The sequence below is a fragment of the Oncorhynchus clarkii genome, chromosome 28, assembly GCF_045791955.1.
Source record: "Oncorhynchus clarkii lewisi isolate Uvic-CL-2024 chromosome 28, UVic_Ocla_1.0, whole genome shotgun sequence".
Lineage (NCBI taxonomy): Eukaryota > Metazoa > Chordata > Actinopteri > Salmoniformes > Salmonidae > Oncorhynchus > Oncorhynchus clarkii.
In genome coordinates, this window is record NC_092174.1 from 47,278,743 (window position 1) to 47,287,319 (window position 8,577).

Consider the following 8,577-nt stretch of genomic DNA (forward strand, 5'->3'; position numbering starts at 1 on the left):
TGGAGTATTAAAACTAAAAACACATTTTCCTACAGTACCAGTCAAAAAATGTGGACACACCTGCTCATTCAAGGGTTTTTCTTTATTTTTACTATTTTCAGTGAAGACATAAAAACTATAAAATAACACATATGGAATCATGAAGTGTTAAACAAATCTAAATACATTTTATATTTGAGATTCTTGAAAGTAGCCACCCTTTGCCTTGATGACAGCATTGTACACTCTTAGCATTCTCTCAACCAGCTTCATGAGGTCGTCACCTGGAATGAATTTCAATTAACAGGTGTGCCTTGTTAATTTGTGTAATTTCTTTCCTTCTTAATGCATTTGAGCCAATCAGTTGTATTGTGACAAGGTAGGGGGGGGGGGGGGGGGGGGGGGGGTATACAGAAGATAGCCCTATTTGGTAAAAGACCAAGTCCATATTATGGGAAGAACAGCTCAAATGAGAAAAGAGAAACAACAGTCCATCATTACTTTAAGACATGAAGGTCAATGCGGAAAATTTCAATAACTTTGAACGCTTCTTCAAGTGCAGTCTGGAAAACCATCAAGCACTATGATGAAACTGGCTCTCATGAGGACCGCCACAGGAAAGGAAGACCCAGAGTTACCTCTGCTGCAGAGGATCAGTTCATTAGAGTTACCTGTCTCTCATGAGGACCACCACAGGAAAGGAAGACCCAGAGTTACCTCTGCTGCAGAGGATAAGTTCATTAGAGTTACCTGTCTCTCATGAGGACCACCACAGGAAAGGAAGACCCAGAGTTACCTCTGCTGCAGGGGACAAGTTCATTAGAGTTACCAGCCTCAGAAATTGCAGCTCAAATAAATGCTTCACAGAGTTCAAGTAACAGACACATCACAACATCAACTGTTCAGAGGAGACTGCGTGAATCAGGCCTTCATGGTTGAATTGCTGTAAAGAAACCACTACTAAAGGACACCAATAAGAAGAAGAGACTTGCTTAGGCCAAGAAACACGAGTAATGGACATTAGACCGGTGGAAAGCTGTCCTTTGATCTGATGAGTCCACAATTAGAGATTTTTGGTTCCAAACACTGTGTCTTTGTGAGAAGCAGAGTAGGTGAACGGATGATCTCCACATGAGTGGTTCCCACCGTGAAGCAAGGAGGAGGAGGTGTGATGGTGCTTTGCTGGTGACACTGTTGGTGATTTATTTAGAATTCAAGGCACACTTAACCAGCATGGCTACCACAGCATTCTGCAGTGATATTCCATCCCATCTGGTTTGCGCTTAGTAGTAATAGTGGTAGTGGTGGTTAGTATTGGGCTTAAACTGTCAAACTATCAATCAAATATTGTGGTTGATGAGGGGGTGCGACTTCCGACCTAGGATTTGAATATCACACCCACTATTCTGAGTGGCTGGGGCATTACCACATGTTGAATGTAAATATCACACCCACTATTCTGAGTGGCTGGGGCATTACCACATGTTGAATGTAAATATCACACCCACTATTCTGAGTGGCTGGGGCATTACCACATGTTGAATGTAAATATCACACCCACTATTCTGAGTGGCTGGGGCATTACCACATGTTGAATGTAAATATCACACCCACTATTCTGAGTGGCTGGGGCATTACCACATGTTGAATGTAAATATCACACCCACTATTCTGAATGGCTGGGGCATTACCACATGTTGAATGTAAATATCACACCCACTATTCTGAATGGCTGGGGCATTACCATATGTTGAATGTAAATATCACACCCACTATTCTGAGTGGCTGGGGCATTACCACATGTTGAATGTAAATATCACACCCACTGTTCTGAGTGGCTGGGGCATTACCACATGTTGAATGTAAATATCACACCCACTATTCTGAATGGCTGGGGCATTACCACATGTTGAATGTAAATATCACACCCACTATTCTGAGTGGCCGGGGCATTACCACATGTTGAATGTAAATATCACACCCACTATTCTGAGTGGCCGGGGCATTACCACATGTTGAATGTAAATATCACACCCACTATTCTGAGTGGCCGGGGCATTACCACATGTTGAATGTAAATATCACACCCACGATTCTGAGTGGCCGGGGCATTACCACATGTTGAATGTAAATATCACACCCACTATTCTGAGTGGCCGGGGCATTACCACATGTTGAATGTAAATATCACACCCACTATTCTGAGTGGCCGGGGCATTACCACATGTTGAATGTAAATATCACACCCACTATTCTGAGTGGCCGGGGCATTACCACATGTTGAATGTAAATATCACACCCACTATTCTGAGTGGCTGGGGCATTACCACATGTTGAATGTAAATATCACACCCACTATTCTGAGTGGCTGGGGCATTACCACATGTTGAATGTAAATATCACACCCACTATTCTGAGTGGCCGGGGCATTACCACATGTTGAATGTAAATATCACACCCACTATTCTGAGTGGCTGGGGCATTACCACATGTTGAATGTAAATATCACACCCACTATTCTGAGTGGCTGGGGCATTACCACATGTTGAATGTAAATATCACACCCACTATTCTGAATGGCTGGGGCATTACCACATGTTGAATGTAAATATCACACCCACTATTCTGAGTGGCTGGGGCATTACCACATGTTGAATGTAAATATCACACCCACTATTCTGAGTGGCTGGGGCATTACCACATGTTGAATGTAAATATCACACCCACTATTCTGATTACAGTGTTGTAGATGGGAGGAGGGATCCTAGTGTCTGTGTGCAGACATGTTGTGAAAGGTGTTGGTTGGAGTGACAGAGACTATTGTGTTGATCAAGGGGCTTGTACTGGGACCTATGGTGACACAGTGGGGGTTGATGTGATGAGTCAGTTAGGATGGGAGTTCCATGTCTGGGCATAACTCCTATACTCCATTATCCAATTTCATTAGCCAGTGAGAATGTTTAAAGTTGCGATGGGCTCGTCAGGAGGGGGTGGGGTTGTGTGTCGGTGTGTATTGGTGGGGAGGGGCTGGTGATGTGGGTCCGGACAGTTCAACTTTAAAAAAATGCTAATCTTGTGGTTTATGAGTGGGCGGGACTTCACACCAGGATGTAAATATCACACCCACTGTCCTGATTGGCTTAGAGTTCAAACCACACATACTGGTTTTTCACATTCCACCGTGGTGATACTCAGGGTCTGACTGAAACTAGGTCAATCAATCAATCAATCAAATGTATTTATAAAGCCCTTCTTACATCAGCTGATATCTCAAAGTGCTGTATACAAACCCAGCCTAAAACCCCAAACAGCAAGCAATGCAGGTGTAGAAGCACGGTGGCTAGGAAAAACTCCCTAGAAAGGCCAGAACTCTAGGAAGAAACCTAGAGAGGAACCAGGCTATGTGGGGTGGCCAGTCCTCTTCTGGCTATGCCGGGTGGAGATTATAAGGTATACCCAGTCGGTCAAGCATCCGCTATGGAGGTTAAAGGTCGAAGCACCTGAGAAATCTATCAACAGGTTTGGTCTACCCAGTACCACCAAGCGGGTCAACAGGTTTGGTCTACCCAGTACCACCAAGCGGGTCAACAGGTCTGGTCTACCACCAGTACCACCAAGCGGGTCAACAGGTCTGGTCTACCCAGTCCCACCAAGCGGGTCAACAGGTCTGGTCCACCCAGTACCACCAAGCAGGTCAACAGGTCTGGTCTACTCAGTACCACCAAGCAGGTCAACAGGTCTGGTCTACTCAGTACCACCAAGCGGGTCAACAGGTCTGGTCTACCCAGTACCACCAAGCGGGTCAACAGGTCTGGTCTACCCAGTACCACCAAGCGGGTCAACAGGTCTGGTCTACCACCAGTACCACCAAGCGGGTCAACAGGTCTGGTCTACCCAGTACCACCAAGCAGGTCAACAGGTCTGGTCTACTCAGTACCACCAAGCGGGTCAACAGGTCTGGTCTACCCAGTACCACCAAGCGGGTCAACAGGTCTGGTCTACCCAGTACCACCAAGCGGGTCAACAGGTCTGGTCCACCCAGTACCACCAAGCGGGTCAGACCAAATGAAGAAGACATGAAGTTTGCCAGGAGTTCTTCAGTTATATCCAGACATGTTGGGGCACGAGGGGATAGTTTCAGACAGCTGAGTCTGTGGTTATTTTTTCTGACCCAGGAGACATGTATGAGGGCTTGTTGTATAATCCTGTGTAGTAGGCTATATGGAAAAACAAAATACAAAATACATTTTGGATCAAGTAGAGTCCTTGGTAAAAAAAAATGTGTTACGCTCTTGATCAGTGGTATTTGGGGAAGCTAAGGACTATTGTGACTTTTGATCAAGTTTGTAGGTGGAGAGGATGGGGGGTTTGGTTGGGCTTGTTGACACACGTTTGGTGTTTAGGGTAGGATTTTGGTTGGTGGCCTGTTGCAACTGTTTTTGAAAGGGGTGTATTTTGGGGGGGGGGGGGTTGAAATCCAACATTGTAATCAAACTGGTTGGGGGTAGACTTACGCCTCCCAGAGCATTCACACCTGGCCCAGTGGGGAATCAACAAGCAGTTCCCAGAGCATTCACACCTGGACCAGTGGGGAATCAACAAGCAGTTCCCAGAGCATTCTCACCTGGCCCAGTGGGGAATCAACAAGCAGTTCCCCGAGCATTCTCACCTGGCCCAGTGGGGAATCAACAAGCAGTTCCCAGAGCATTCTCACCTGGCCCAGTGGGGAATCAACAAGCAGTTCCCAGAGCATTCTCACCTGGCCCAGTGGGGAATCAACAAGCAGTTCCCAGAGCATTCTCACCTGGCCCAGTGGGGAATCAACAAGCAGTTCCCAGAGCATTCTCACCTGGCCCAGTGGGGAATCAACAAGCAGTTCCCAGAGCATTCTCACCTGGCCCAGTGGGGAATCAACAAGCAGTTCCCAGAGCATTCTCACCTGGCCCAGTGGGGAATCAACAAGCAGTTCCCAGAGCATTCTCACCTGGCCCAGTGGGGAATCAACAAGCAGTTCCCAGAGCATTCTCACCTGGCCCAGTGGGGAATCAACAAGCAGTTCCCAGAGCATTCTCACCTGGCCCAGTGGGGAATCACAACTCTTTCACAACTCTAAGCACATCAAGTTTCACAACTCTAAGCACATCAAGTTTCAAAACTCTAAGCACATTTTCAATTGACTGAGTACATCAAACCGAGTGATCAAAAACACTGACACATGACATTAATTTTATATGGAATTGCATATTTGGACAGTAGTTCACCCCCAGAAGCCTTGCAAGGGTTAACATGTATCAGTATTGTTCTTTTCACTGTCACTAAGACAGCCCCTCTCTAGAGCTTTTGTAATTGGAGGAAAGGTGTGTCTGGACTGGTTGCTGTAGTAACCTTGGTTAGAGTACTATGAACACGATAAGATTCGATGGTCCGGAAGGTTCTCTCACACCCCCCCCCCCCCAGAATGTTTTACCCCTTTCCATTGGATGTTACAGACCAACAATAGTAACCTGCCTGACTGTCAGAAACTTGCCCATACTGGTGTATTAGTTCAATACAATACCAACCGACCTCTTGACCTTGTGTGTGGTTTATATATTTAATGCATTATACTGCCGTTGTAGCATGTTAACACATTTAAGATGCTACCATGTAGTTATTGCTACCATTTATCATGATTGTATGTTACCAGGGTAGAATGTATAATGCAGGTTTAAAAAACCATGGTATTTCCATAAGCCATATCTACCATGGTACCACGGTATGATGCAATACCATGTTATTTAGGTGCATGGCAGTACCATCATACGCCAAGGCTAAAACCATGGCACATTTCCGTGAGTCCTACAATACCGCCGTATAAGTGAAAGTGCCATGGTACGTTTTTGTAAGAGTCAAAAGTGGGATTCCTATAGGCCTAATGGAAGACTGAACTACAGTACCAGTCAAACGTGGGATTCCTATAGGCCTAATGGAAGACTGAACTACAGTACCAGTCAAACGTGGGATTCCTATAGGCCTAATGGAAGACTGAACTACAGTACCAGTCAAACGTGGGATTCCTATAGGCCTAATGGAAGACTGAACTACAGTACCAGTCAAACGTGGGATTCCTATAGGCCTAATGGAAGACTGAACTACAGTACCAGTCAAAAGTGGGATTCCTATAGGCCTAATGGAAGACTGAACTACAGTACCAGTCAAACGTGGGATTCCTATAGGCCTAATGGAAGACTGAACTACAGTACCAGTCAAAAGTTAACACCTTCAAGGTTGTTTTTAAAAAAGAAACTAAATTGTAGAATAATAGTGAAGACATCAACAATGAAATAACACGTGGAATCATGTAGTAACCAAAAAAGTGTTAAACAAATACAAATATATTTTAGTTTAGTTTCTTCAAAGAAGCCACCCTTTGCATCGACGACAGCTTTGCACACTCTTGGCATTCTCTCAACCAGCTTCACCGGGAATGCTTTTCCAACAGTCTTGAAGGAGCTCCTGCATATGCTTGAGTACTTGTTGGCTGCTTTTCCTTCACTCTGCGGTCCATCTCCTCCCAAACCATCTCAATTGGGTAAAAGGTTGGGGTGATTGTGGAGGCCAGGTCATCTGACGCAGCACTCCATCACTCTCCTTCTTGGTCAAATAGCCCTGACACAGTCTGGAGATGTGTTGGTCATGGTCCTGTTGAAAAAACAATGATAGTCAAATGACACTGGGTGTGACATTTTTACATCCTGGTGTGAAATTCAAATCCTAGGCGGAAGTCCCACCCCCTCAATCACAATATTTGATTGATAGAAGTTGGGCTTAAACCACCGTCACTGCTTCTACCATCACTAGTAGTCGTCATAGCCTCTCGTGGTCAATCCTGTCATTGCTATGCGGACGACACAAGTACTTTCCTTCTTCCCCCGTTCTGACACCCAGGTGGCGACACGCATCTCTACGTGCCCGGCAGATATCTCAGGTTGGATGTCGGCCCACCACCTCAAGCTCAACCTGGACAAGATGGAGCTGCTCTTCCTCCCGGGGAAGGCCTGCCGCTTAAAGACCACCGAGATCACGGTTGACAACTCCACAGTGTCGCCCTCCCAGAGTGCAAAGAACCTCGGCGTGACCCTGGACAACACCCTGTCGTTCTCTGCAAACATCGTTCCTGCAGGTTCACGCTCTACAACAGCCGTAGAGTACGACCCTACCTCACACAGGAAGCAGCGCAGGTCCTAATCCAGGCACTTGTCATCTCCCGTCTGGAGATGACCGGCTTGGTGGTACAGACCAGAAGGTAGAAGGTAGACCAGAACTGCAACTCTGTTGGCCTGCAACTTATCCAGAACACTGCAGCCCGCCTGGTTTTCAACCTTCCCAAGTTCTCTCATGTCACCCCGCTCCTCCTCACACTCTACTGGCCTCCAGTCAAAACTCGCATCCACTACAAAACCATGGTGTTTATCTACAGAACAGATACGGTCCAGGTCTGCGTAGTGATGGGTTGCCAGGTGTGCGTAGTGATGGGTTGCCAGGTGTCCGTAGTGATGGGTTGCCAGGTGTGCGTAGTGATGGGTTGCCAGGTGTACGTAGTGATGGGTTGCCAGGTGTGCGTAGTGATGGGTTGCCAGGTGTGCATAGTGATGGGTTGCCAGGTGTGCGTAGTGATGGGTTGCCAGGTGTACATAGTGATGGGTTTCCAGGTGTGTGTAGTGATGGGTTGCCAGGTGTACGTAGTGATGGGTTGCCAGGTGTGCGTAGTGATGGGTTGCCAGGTGTGCGTAGTGATGGGTTGCCAGGTGTGCGTAGTGATGGGTTGCCAGGTGTGCGTAGTGATGGGTTGCCAGGTGTGCGTAGTGATGGGTTGCCAGGTGTGCGTAGTGATGGGTTGCCAGGTGTGTGTAGTGATGGGTTGCCAGGTGTGCGTAGTGATGGGTTGCCAGGTGTGCGTAGTGATGGGTTGCCAGGTGTGCGTAGTGATGGGTTGCCAGGTGTGCGTAGTGATGGGTTGCCAGGTGTGCGTAGTGATGGGTTGCCAGGTGTGCGTAGTGATGGGTTGCCAGGTGTGCGTAGTGATGGGTTGCCAGGTGTGTGTAGTGATGGGTTGCCAGGTGTGCGTAGTGATGGGTTGCCAGGACCGGTGGTTTGAAGAAAGGCGACGTTGAGCGCCGGACAGAGGGACTAGGAGTAGATGTGTGACACTAACATGTACAGTACTCGTCAAGAGTTTGGACACACCTACTCATTCCAGGGTTTTTCTTTATTTTTTACTTTTTTCTCAATTTAAAAAAATAACAGTGAAGACATCAAAACTATGAAATAACACATATGGAATCATGTAGTAACCAAAACCAAAAAAAATCAAAATACATTTAAAGTTTTATATTCTTTGCAGCCATTCGACCATGAAGGCCTGATTCACGCAGTCTCCTCTGAACAGTTGATGTTGAGATGTGTCTGTTACTTGAACTCTGTGAAGCATTTATTTGGGCTGCAATCTGAGGTGCAGTTAACTCTAATGAACTTATCCTCTGCAGCAGAGGTAACTCTGGGTCTTCCTTTCCTGTGGCGGTCCTCATGAGAGCCAGTGTCATCATAGCGCTTGATGGT